At 45.2% G+C, this 12,002-nt stretch overlaps 1 long non-coding RNA gene across 2 annotated transcripts in view; it reads left to right on the top strand.

The window, feature by feature from the left end:
* The first annotated feature begins 3,092 nt into the window (after positions 1–3,092).
* Positions 3,093–12,002, top strand: part of LOC109251026 (uncharacterized) — a 39,557-nt gene continuing 30,647 nt past the window's right edge. For both annotated transcript variants that reach the window (XR_002073311.2, XR_002073312.2), the window contains exon 1: positions 3,093–3,869. This is a non-coding gene — a long non-coding RNA (uncharacterized LOC109251026). The remainder of the gene's footprint in view (positions 3,870–12,002) is intronic.

Genomic DNA, 12,002 nt, shown 5'->3' with positions numbered 1-12,002 from the left:
GCCCTTTCCCGAGGTTTTGTCTGACTTGAACTCAAGGGTAGGTCTCTCGGGGACTGTTTCCTGAGGTTCAGTCTGACCTGAATTCAGTCTGACCTGAATTCAGGGGTAGGTCTCTCGGGGTCTTCCATCTTGACCTTCTGGTCACATGGCAATTGACCCTTCCGAGAGTGGCATATCTACTGGGTGCACCTGGCCTTTTCTGGAGACTGCTCCTGCTACCAGCTTGAAGGAGGGGATGCCACTCTGTTCTGTAGTCTGCCTACCAACTGCATGTGCCTGGATTTTCATTAATTCCTCATGGCATCACTGAGACAACCTTATAGCATTTAACAAGTTTTCACTCAAGTTTCAAAGATAAAGGAAGAAACATACATATGTGGTTGATGAAATATATATGTATACACACACACACACACACACACATATATGTATATATATCCCAGGGGATATATATATATATATATATATATATATATATATATATATCCCCTGCCCCAGAGCTGGAAAGAGTGAGAGAGAGAGAGAGAGAGAGAGAATGATATACATACTGATATAGATTTCCCTGGAATGAATTTACAAATATTGTATAACTAATATCTGCGCTGGGGTTTCTTACCAGACCACTGTCCTGCTGTCTTCATGGCTTGTGGCCAGGGGCAGCTCATCCCTACTGCCAGAAATCCCTGGGGCACCTCCATCCTCAAACTCAGCCCAAACCGAGCCATGGCTTCAGAGAGGAGGAAGTTGTATCCCTTCATCTCAATCCCAGGTCCTTATTTCCTGTCCCAGAATTTATTTTTTGCCAGGATGATTAACAGTTGGAATGTTACACCCTTTAGGAGAACCACACCCCCACCTACAAGAGGACTCGTCTGGCTAACAGGTTAACCACACAAAGAAGTGACGTCAATATATTTTTTAAAGTTTGGTTTCCAAAGGCTAGGGATACAGGTTTACCTGTGGGCTTTTTGTGACAAAACACTTAACAGAGATCTCAGTGAAACGAGACTGTAAGTTGTTAATGACTATAGTCTCGACAGAACCCATGAGGACTGAGCTATAGGAGATCTTCAGACAGAGCTAATATAGCTCCTGTAGGTTGCAAATGGGAAATGATGGGCAAATTCTTAGAGCTCAAAAGAAGTGACTTTTGGTTCGATGAAATTATGTATTACTTCATATGGCGGATGGTAGACTTGGGGGGACTTTGGCAGGTGAACAATGTCGGGTAAGACAGGGCTATGTGTAAAAAATAAGCAACCTCTGAATACATACACAAACCCTTTTTTTTTTTTTTTTTTTTTTTTTTTTTTTTGCTACTCTCAAGGATTCCTGAGATGCTTTGGTGGAATAGAAACTTCAAGGTGATGCCAAGCAAGGTCCTATAGTTTCTCGGGTGACCTGTTGCACAACCGTGCTAGAAAACTTCAAGTCTTATTCAGAGAACTGATAGAGAGCCTGTCTTTGGAAGCAAAGACCTGGGTCTGAATCTGGACTCAGCCACTTACTACCTCTGTGTTCTTGGTGATAAAGGTAACTCTTTTTTTTTTCCCCTTTTCTTAAAAAAAAATTTTTTTTTAATGTTTATTTATTTTTGAGAGAGAGTGTGAGCAGGGGAGGGGCAGAGAGAGAGGGAGACACAGAATCCAAAGCAGGCTCCAGGCTCTGAGCTGTCAGCACAGAGCCTGATGAGGGGCTCCAACTCACAAACCCTGAGATCATGACCTGAGCCGAAGTTGGACGCTTAACCGACTGAGCCACCCAGGTGCCCCGTTTTTCTTCCTTTTCAATGATAAAGGTAATTCTTATATCGGGACCTGCAAAATCGAGGCTTTCGCAGTGGCATGGCCCACCACACAAATCGAAACCTAAGTGTGTAGCACTTAAGGGAAATGTGTCACTGTCACAGAAACCTAGCATATGCCAGTCACAATCACCCAACTCAGCTCTGCCTTACCTTAGCCTAGAAAATAGGAACTTTGAGCTTTATAAGGAAGTCCCCACCCTCTTGGCCATTGATTCTCTGAGTTGCCGTTTCTTATGCTCTAAAAAATCTGCTGTTGCCCCAACTCCCTCAGGAAGAGTGCTTTTTTACTGCTTGAGAAGCGCTGTCCTCCCCCAATGCATGGGTCGTTTCCCCGTGAATAAAGGACATCAAAGTCATTGCACGGTTTTATTTTTGTCATTTGACATTGGGAAAATCACTTAACCTCTCTGAATTTCAATTTCATCCTCTATAGCGTGGGCATGAGAATTCTTTCGTCCACAAACTCTCAGGGTATTGTCAACATTCAGTGAGACACTACCTGGAGGGCCTGACGCATTGTGAATACTCAATAAATGGTTACATGGTATGAACTCATTTCTACTGTAAGTTCCTAAAGCTTGAGTTATAAATAAAATGTGACAAAATATGCATGCATTTTCACATGTGAGTGTTTTCACTTGAAGCAACTGAAACAATTCTAGGGAGTTCATGACCTCGATCTCTTTATTTATTGTATATGAAGAGGCATGTGGCAGGGGTCCTTCACATAACTCCATCCCACCGCTGTCCCCATAAGTGGTTACAGATCTTAAGTGGGTGGCACTGGGGTTCACTGAGAAATACCCAGATCATTCCATCAAACCTTGTGAAGTTACTTTTGTCAACAAATGTCAGCTTTGGGATTTTCCTTCTAAAAGCTCATTCTCGTCTTCCTGGGAATTCTTAACTAGCTCCTTTGAGATCCAGTAGAAGCAAGGAAACCAATTGCTTAGGAAGAGATAAACTATCTGAAGTGCATACACCTTTGCAAAACTCAGCCATTGTGCTCAGCTCAGCACTTTTTTTTTTTCAGGATTTGAGGGGCCAATCTACCTAGTCAAATGCTATACAAAAGACCTTTTTTCTGGAATCAACTTCCAGCAAGGGATTAGCACCAGTTCTGAGATTCCATCTGTCTTGTTTACATTCCTTGTGCGATTTCAGAACATCGTGTTCCCTTTCTTGTAATTGCACAACAAAAGCACTGCCACAGGGCCCTGGAATGTCTTTCCTCTCCATGTCAGGATTTCCTTCTGGCTGGCATTCTTTGCAGACAGCTCTGGGACCTCCAGGTGGGCTGGTTCAGAGAAGAGAACTTGGGCTTTAGAGACAGACGGACAAATCTCCAGTTCTGCTGCTGCCATTCGTGACGTATTCACTGAACCTTCCTTCTGTAAAATGGAGATAGTAACATTTTAGCCTTTGTAGGATCCTTGTGGAGATTGAATAAGACGATGTGTGTAAATCATCCAGCACAGGGCCTGGCAATCTTAGGTACTGTGATAAGTGACGTCATTATTTTAATTCTGGTGCCAAGGGACCTTGCAGCATTCATTTCTTTCTTGTGCCCAGCATCAAAATGCTCTACCTTTGCCTGACTTCTCCAAAGGAACACACACACCTGTCCCACTGGAGAAGGTGTTAAGTGATGCAGATTCTTGGCTTCGCTATCTTTTAAAATATTCTGTGGCTGGGCAAAAACGCTCTCTTGGTGACCCGCTGGTCACTGTTTAAATCAGTGCTGCTTTTGTAACATCGCTGGAGACAGAGGAGGGACACCTGACTGTTGACTGGGAAGCAGACACGTGAAGGGCCTTGTACTGATGCCCACCTGAACACAATGATCCAGAACAGCTGTGGTGTCTCGGCAGCTCGCCCTTTGCAAGGTTGGAAAGGACTGGGTGTGGCCACAGGTCCTACGCTCTCGTTGTGCACGGTTATGGGCCAGGAACGCTCACTTGGCAATGAATACATTGTCACCGAACTTGCTGTACGTGGGGGCTACTCTGTCAAGGTGAAGGCCCCAGGCAGGCCCCTGAGAAGTCTGAGAAGCCTTATGTGGGTGAGTCTTGCCACGGAGCGGGGAGTGGGCTGGTGTTTGCCTGGTGTGTGCAGAGCATTTGCTCTTGGCTGGTGGTGAGCACCTCATGGCGTGATAGTTGGGGGCTGGCCGTCGTCATCACACTGCATGGTGGAGGGAGGACGCATTTAAATTTTTTTTAATATTCACTTATTATTTTGAGAGAGAGAGAGACAGAATGCAAGTGGGGAGGAGGAGAGAGAGAAGGAGACACAGAATCTGAAGCAGGCTCCAGGCTCTGAGCTGTCAGCACAGAGCCCGATGCGGGGCTCGAACTCACGAACCACGAGATCACAACCTGAGCCAAAGTTCAGACGCTTAACCGACTGAGCCACCCAGGCGCCCCTGAACACATTTTAGAGTTACATAGTTCTGGAGTTGAATTTCAGCTCAGCCACTCATCATTTGCTTTGAACAACCTACTTAACCTTGCCCAGGTACCTCCTTTTAAAACAAAACCAATGTCTACTTTACAGAATGATTGTTACTATTATAGAAGTCCTGGACTTTGTACAGTGCCTAGTACAATGGGATCACAGTCCATGATAGTTTACATTGCCGTTACTTTAAAAATAATTTAGATCTACATAGAAGGAGGGTGATGGGCCCGCACAGCAGGCCGGTTTATTATGCAAATGAATAGGGTTTTATACAGGCTCGCTTGCCCCAGGCGTTACATTATTAGTAGCTGCTTACAAAAGAATAAGAGAATTTATTACTAAGTGAAATCCTGGCCGAGGCCTAATCTCACAGCAAATATGTTTTTCTTTTTTTAATGTTTTATTTATTTCTGAGACAGAGAGAGACAGAGCATTAGCAGGGGAGGGGCAGAGAGAGAGGGAGACACAGAATCCGAAGCAGGCTCCAGGCTCTGAGCTGTCAGCACAGACCCTGATCCAAGGCTCGAACCCACAAACTGTGAGATCATGACCTGAGCCAAAGTTGGACGCTTAACCGACTGAGCCACCCAGGCACCCCACAGCAAATCTTCTGGATGCCCAGTGCTGGCTTCTTAAAGTTGGCCTGCAGGCACCCGCCATGCTAATGTGTCTATCTGTCATTAAGGATGGAAGGAACACTCTCCTTCACAAGGCCTCCCATATATGGTCCTCCTCCAACCCCTTGGGTGAAGGAACATGGAAAATATGAAAGGTCACAGCACCACTGTGCTGAGCGCAAGTCAGGCCAGCACAACCTCATCCATCTGTGCTATGTCGTCATGGGAGGGACCGTCTGCCAGCTCCATAGCACTTCTCCAAACTAAATATAATGCAGACCAAGGCAGCAAAGCATGGGTCTGTTGTGACTGGACTTCAAATAATAGTGTGTGGCACTACCCCATAGGCTTGGGGATGCGTAGCATCTACGGTGTAAATGAGATGGGTGGAGAAGTGTTGGTTGTTCACCAAAGAACTATGCCCCTTTCTGTGTTGCTGGGAAGCGGATGGTCAGCCAGGGATAGCATCGCCCAGAAACATTTGCATCTAATTTGAGCCATGTGATGAGCTCTGGCCATCAGGATGTGGGCAAAAGTCATGTAAACACATCTAAGCCTGGCCTATAAAAATAAGGCGCTTTGCTCCCTGTGTTCTGTATGTTGGTTGGATGTCTGTGCCATGGACAGCGCTGTGAGCCATGTGTTGAGGACACTCATGCGTTTGCTGTCTCAGCTGGGGTCCCCAGAGGGCTGTGCAGAGTGGAGCCTTGCGTCAGTCGGACTCTACATGAGTGGGACATAACTTTCATAAGTAAAATTGTATATTTTATATAAATCAATAATAGTATTTTGCGGGTTTATGTGTAATAACAGCCAGCACCATTGTAACTAACACAAGATGATCTGTAATTGACTTTTTCCAGAATGTCACCATAGGTAAACTGGAGATTTGACTAGTTAGTGATCAGATAATTGAGGATGTTGGGCAGGTGATTACACTAAGAAAGACTGAAGTCCCTTAAACCAATACTCAGTTCATGATTACACCTTTTAGGACAAGAAGAAGAAAGCCTGATATTTAAAATATACGTCTGGAGCCTCAAGTAGACCTGTAATGCATAATAAATCATAGCTAATACAGAAGGAAACATCCATTTACTACAGACTTTAAAAAGTTCTTTCTTGGAATTTCTTTATCCAAACAAAGAGTTTTGGAATTTCCTGCTCAGTAATCATTGATTGATTGATTGAAACATCGAAGAACTTCATATTCCCATCCTGGTCCATGCAAAATTATTCAGTTGTCTTAAGCAAAGAAAAAGAATAGTCCTAATAGTAATTTCTTGGATTCCTAAATGTCTTAACAATATCGATTGACGTCTACTTAACTGTCAAGACATTACAAAGTCTACCAAGTTTTATTTTTCATTTCAGCCGTTCCCCGTATAATGAATGGGTCCCGTGTTTGGACAACTCACTTTCACTTCAGCAACTTCTGTGGGGATTATTCTCCTTTCCTTTATGAGCCTGTCACAGAGATTCCTTGGACTGGGAAGTTTGCCCAGCCCCTCACATGTCAGCCACAGAAGGCAAAACTCACTTCCCTTTTCTTCCCAGCAACAATTACTCTGTCCAAGCTTCAGGAAGTCCTGTGCACCGTCAGCTGTGGTGTGTGTGTGTGTGTGTGTGTGTGTGTGTGTGTGTGTGAGACCCACAATGTGGCATAAAAAAGACATATATAAGAAACAACAGAAAGGACTATTACCGCGACTGCCTGGAAATCCCTAACCTGTCTGAGATGTGTCCTTTGCTGTTTTCCTCCCACAGGGGCCCCTCCTGCCTAAGTTGGGTGGTGGTCTTCCCTAGAGCAGGAAGGCAGTGTACCCAGGGGTCCTGGGGAGGGAGTTGTGCCTATTTTCAGCAGTCTGTAGGCACCCAAATTCTGCTCACTTTTCTCTTCTAGAAAAGTGATATACTCCCCCCAAATATCTTTTCTTGCTTCAAGTCAAAAAACTGTCTTAGAAGTGATGCTCATAATGTTTTTCTCTCATCCAGCACTGGAGAATCCACTGACACTGCCCTAGTTTTCCTGGGCATTCGTCTATCTGATGACTTCATGGCTGTGGTCATAACTCTGAATCAGGATACCCCTGATTACTTACTGTTGTAAGTTCAGTGAAAATACCTATATAGTTCATACCTGGTACCCCAGCCACTGTTGCTGCATAAGAAGTCACCCCCAAAGTTTAGTGGCTTAAAACAACTTTATTATTATGCTTATGGATTGTGTGGTTTTGGAATCGAGATAGTGGGAATGGCTGTTCCATAATGTTGGGGGCCTAGACATTCTTGGCTGAGTGAGAGCCAGGCCAGCACGACCTCATCCGTCTGTGCCGTCATCATGGGAGGGACCATCTCCCAGCCCCATAGCACTTAGGGTTGTTCCATAATGTCTGGAGTGACATGAAATTGGGGGACAAAGTGATCTGAGGACTCCTTCCACTCACATATCTGGTCCCTGATTTGGGATGAGGTATTTGAAGATGAGCACTATGGACTGAGCACCCATCCAGGGCCTCTCCATGTGGTGTGGTTTCCACACAGCACGGCAGCCTCAGGGTGGCTGGACTGCTAACATGGAGGTTCAGGGCTCAAAGCTTAAGTGCTTCCGCGGCAAGACGAAAGCTCGATGAATGCCTTTGTGATCTGGAAGTCATGCAGCACCGTTTCCACTGCCTTCTATCAGTGGCAGTCAAGCCACAACCCTGCCCAGACTCAAATGAAACAGAATTAGACTTTGTGCCTTGACAGGTTATTGGCAAGGTTCCGGAAGGGCCTGGATGGAAGATGTTGTGATCTTCTTATCTTGGGAAAATACAGGCAGCCACAGTGGATTCTGCTTTTAGAGGTTTGTGTGGATTTTGTTGCAGAATTTGAAGCCACACGTGTTCGGTGCTCTGCACTTTGCAAACAAAGTGCCCTACGGGTCCCGGAGTGGGAAAAATCTTTACTTATCGAGATGAGTCTGGTTGCGTTTTAGCTAAACCTGGAAAGATGAAGCAGACCAGAGGAGACACTAGGCAGAGGAGATCGTGCTTTTAATACAGGGAGATGGGAAGTACAGGGAAATGTGACTATATCCTAAGACTACAATATTGGAGAGGGGCTCTGGGGCAGATGGAGAGAAATTTGACATGTCCATGGAACCGTGATTTGTCTCAGCAGCTGACTGACAAAGCGAAAGACCGGAGGAACTGCTTATATCAGTCCCTCCTGCCCTCCCCTTCCCTCCAAGAGTCTCTACATTTTAACATTTTATTTGTAGTGCTTTCAATAAAATGTGTACTCCTTGCTCTTGGGATATATTTAAGCATAAACATACTTTGATATCTTTAAGGATCTCATTTTTTTAATTTGAGAGAGAGAGAGAGCATGAGAGTGTGCCAAGTAGGGGTGGGGGGGCAAAGGGAGGGAGGGAAAGAGAGAGAGAGAGAGAGAGAGAGAGAGAATATCTTAAGCAGGCTCCTTGCTCAGCACAGAGCCCAATGTGCTCGCACCTACAATCCTGGGATCAGGACTTGAGTGGAAATCAAGAGTTGGATGCTCAACCGACTAAGCCACCCAGGTGCCCTTTGGGTTCTAATGTCTATGCTACATCTTTGCACACTTTATCTTGCCCCCACTCACTTCAGTTTTCCCCAAGACCTTATTCAAAATGTGGAGAGAATGGACCCACTTGGACTCTCTTTCTCCTTGGTCGTCTGCTCCTTTAATTCCAGCTCCCTCCTTGCTCCGTAAAACTGCGCTTGATCCTGTCTTGCACTTATTCTTATCTTTAGATATATGTGTTATTCATGTTTTTAAAAGCCTGGATGCTGACCAGTCATCTTGAACATCTTGCAAGGCAAAGTTATTGAAAATTGGGGCAGTAGTTAATCACCTTTGTATCCCAGCAGGAAGGTAGGAAAGATGCCGTAGTTGGGTCAACTCAACCCATGCCTGAGAGTACACCTGGGTGTTATTCAAATCAAGAGTGAGGAAGGAAAGTTAATTTAAAAATAGCCTATGTGTATCTGAATTGGGCAATTGCTGTGGGGAATAAAAAGACAAAGAGGCATTCAAGGAAGCGCGAACACACAGAAGGGTAACAGAGTGGTAGCAGAATCATGGCGTCCCTAAAAGGTCCACACCCTAATCCTTGGAAACTGTGCGTGTGTTCCTTTACACAACAAAAGAATGTGTAGATATGATAAAATCAAAGCTCTGAGATGGGAAGTTAGCCTGGATTATCCAGCTTGGCCCAGTGTAATCACATGGGGCCTTTATGTGAAAGAGGGAGGCAAGGAAGTCAGTTATGCAATATGAGAATTGACTGGCCAATGTTGGCTATGAACCAAGAAATGAAAACAGGTTCTAGAAGCTGAAAAAGGCAAAAGGGAACAGAGCTCTGCCTCATCTTGATTTTAGTTCAGTAAGTAAGACCTGTTTTGGACTTCTCCTCTTCAGACCATGAGATAAGATATTTGTGTGTGTTTTTTTTTAAGCCACTGATCTTGTGGTAATTTGTTACAGCAGCAATAGGAAACTAATACAAACAGCAAAGTTAAATGAGACACAAATCCAGAAAATGGTGCCATGATGGGTCAGTAGCCAGAAATTGTCAAATATTGGGTTTTCTACTATAATGCGATATATGTATCCTGCCCTACTAAAACAACAACAACAACAAACAACAACAACAACAAATGCTTCTGTCTGTAAAATCAAGCATGAAAAGTAACTGGGCTCTAAGTGAAAGTATGATTGTGGCAAATCACTCAAAGCTTATGGAGTTTAGAATCAGAGCACTACTAAAACAATAATAACACCAATAAAAATACTGGTACAGTTAATCTCTGCTGGCATGGCATTTACCTCTTGCTTTTTCCTTGAGAATGGAACGTTCATAGGGCAGTTGTTTCTGATAGTGATCTGCTTCATGAAAATTAAAAGTACAATCTTGGGACGCCTGGGGGGCTCAGTTGGTGGAGTGTCCAACTTCAGCTTAGGTCGTGATCTCATGATCTCATGGTTTGTGAGCTCGAGCCCCGCATCTGGCTTACTGCTATTAAGCACAGAGCCAGCTCCAGATCTTCTGTCCCTCTCTCTTCCCCTCCCCTGCTCATGCTGTTTCTCCCTTAAAAATAAAATAAACATTTTTTTTTTTTAAAGTACAATCCTGAGATAGCCTTCTTGGTCAATCATTTCTTTTTAAGCACTGGAGGAAATGTCTGCAAATTCTTCATTTCCACTTACAACTTCCCTAGACATATTGGAAAGTCCAATTTCTTGAAGTTATGAAACCAGTTCCTACTTGCACTAATGGGAGACGCTTTGGCGAGATGCTCGGAGTCTCAGATTTTCTTCGAGTTTTCATTTGGTGCTAAAACTTTCTATTTAACTCTGAAACCCTTGCTGATCGTTGCTTCCAAATGGTGATCTGCTTGGAATAATTGAGCAAAAGCAGACTGTAATTGGTGGAAACAGTGAGCGCTAGGAATTTAAATGAAGGTGGCAGTGTGGTGGCAAAGGCCTCCTGCTGGTGGCCTTGAGCAGAGCCTTGAGAATGGGTAAGACTGTGGAGGGTATGGAGTAACTTCCAGGCGGAGCGAAGAACAGTGGCGGCACCATCCAACCTGGGGTGTGCCTGGTGAACTGTGTTTGGCTCCAGTACCAGCGGCTGGCACAGTCACGATGGCTGCAGGTGGCAGACCTCCTATCCTCGGGGTTGTTTCTCATGGTCTTGGACTGCAGGCACCAAGAAGCTTCTCTCAAGGAGGCAGTGCCACCCCTACGCTCCCGCATACGTACACTGTGACTTCCTCACGTATCCTTCAAGCTGTCTCGCCCCTGTAACTCCCCCTTCACGTCAGCCTCCTGTGATTTTGTGGCCCTGGAACTCTTAGAGGAAAAAAAAATGTACAAGAGCAGGTTCTAGACATGCACGCTTTTCCAACTTTTCCAGCACAAGGTCCTTCCACAATTTCAGTGCCTCTGCCTATCACAGATATCATTGAGAGAAAAAGCCTCACCAACAAAGTCACCATAGGGTGGGGAGGTGGCCTTCAAATGCACACCCCACGGATTAGAACCTCCTGTATATTAATGTGTACAATGAATTTGTACCCATTTCTCAGCCTGAGCCACTCTTACCCCACGTCTGTTCTTCATCCTCCCTGACCTGTGGGGTCGGTCCCCACTCCTCCACCTCCTCCTCCTGCCCACATTCCTCTCGGTGCCTCTTTCCCCGCTTTGCCCTTCAAATGCATCCTCTAAATTGGAAGATGACAGTTGCGCTCAGAAGGGCCCCGGGCTCCTCACTGTGCACCCTAGAAGATCTTTGTGTGGTGCTTCTGTCCTTGCCAGTTGCCAGATCTATCCTGTTTGTGGTACTGGACTTGGGGCTGGCCTTATCCTTTGTTCCAAAAGAGCGTGAATTCATCACAGCTTTTCTAGAGTCTCTCCTGCCTGTTTGCCTGCTGTTCGTTCAGAAGTAACTCAGTGATGGCTTAATGTCTGGGCCGCACAGCATGCCCAGTCAGAGAAGAAATAAGTCCTTAAGGGCATTCAAAAGAGAGCCACAAGGACAACCGGGGGAAACTGAGGCCACACAACCCGGAAAAGAAGGCAGGCCGCTGGGGGACTTGTAAATGTGACTTAGAGGGGGTGCTCTGTCACGATCACAAGATTCAGAAAGAGACTGGAGGATGAGCTATGTGTGTGCAACTTTTTCCAGTCACGTATTCAAGAAATAATAATGAAAAATGAGTTCCGCGCAATGGATTAGTAAGTGCCGATAAGGCACGGATTGAATATGTAAGTGAATTGGATTTAAATTACGCATTAAGGAGCTCTTTCGAGGGCAATTATCAGTCCTCCTTTGGAAGACTTTAAAAAGAGGATCGATTAAACTAGGTTTAAATGGGGACTGTGGAAAGCAAGAGGAGGAAAGGGTTATGGAGGGAGCTTTCTCGGTGCAGCGCCCTCAGCCCCGCCCGCCCGTGAGCAGCACCTGCAGGTGTAAATATTTGCCTGCCCCTTGTTCAGCAAATCCTTGTCCGGCCACACCCACCTGCTTCCAAGGGGGCCCATGATAAACTGGTGCAGTGACAATGATATTGGCCTTGGTGTTCTAAAAG

Source organism: Panthera pardus, unplaced genomic scaffold (assembly GCF_024362965.1).
Source record: "Panthera pardus isolate Hobbes unplaced genomic scaffold, ASM2436296v1 HiC_scaffold_13, whole genome shotgun sequence".
In the NCBI taxonomy this organism is placed as follows: domain Eukaryota; kingdom Metazoa; phylum Chordata; class Mammalia; order Carnivora; family Felidae; genus Panthera; species Panthera pardus.
The sequence above is the reverse complement of the archived record's forward strand: the minus strand, read 5'-3'. Positions and strand labels throughout refer to the sequence as shown.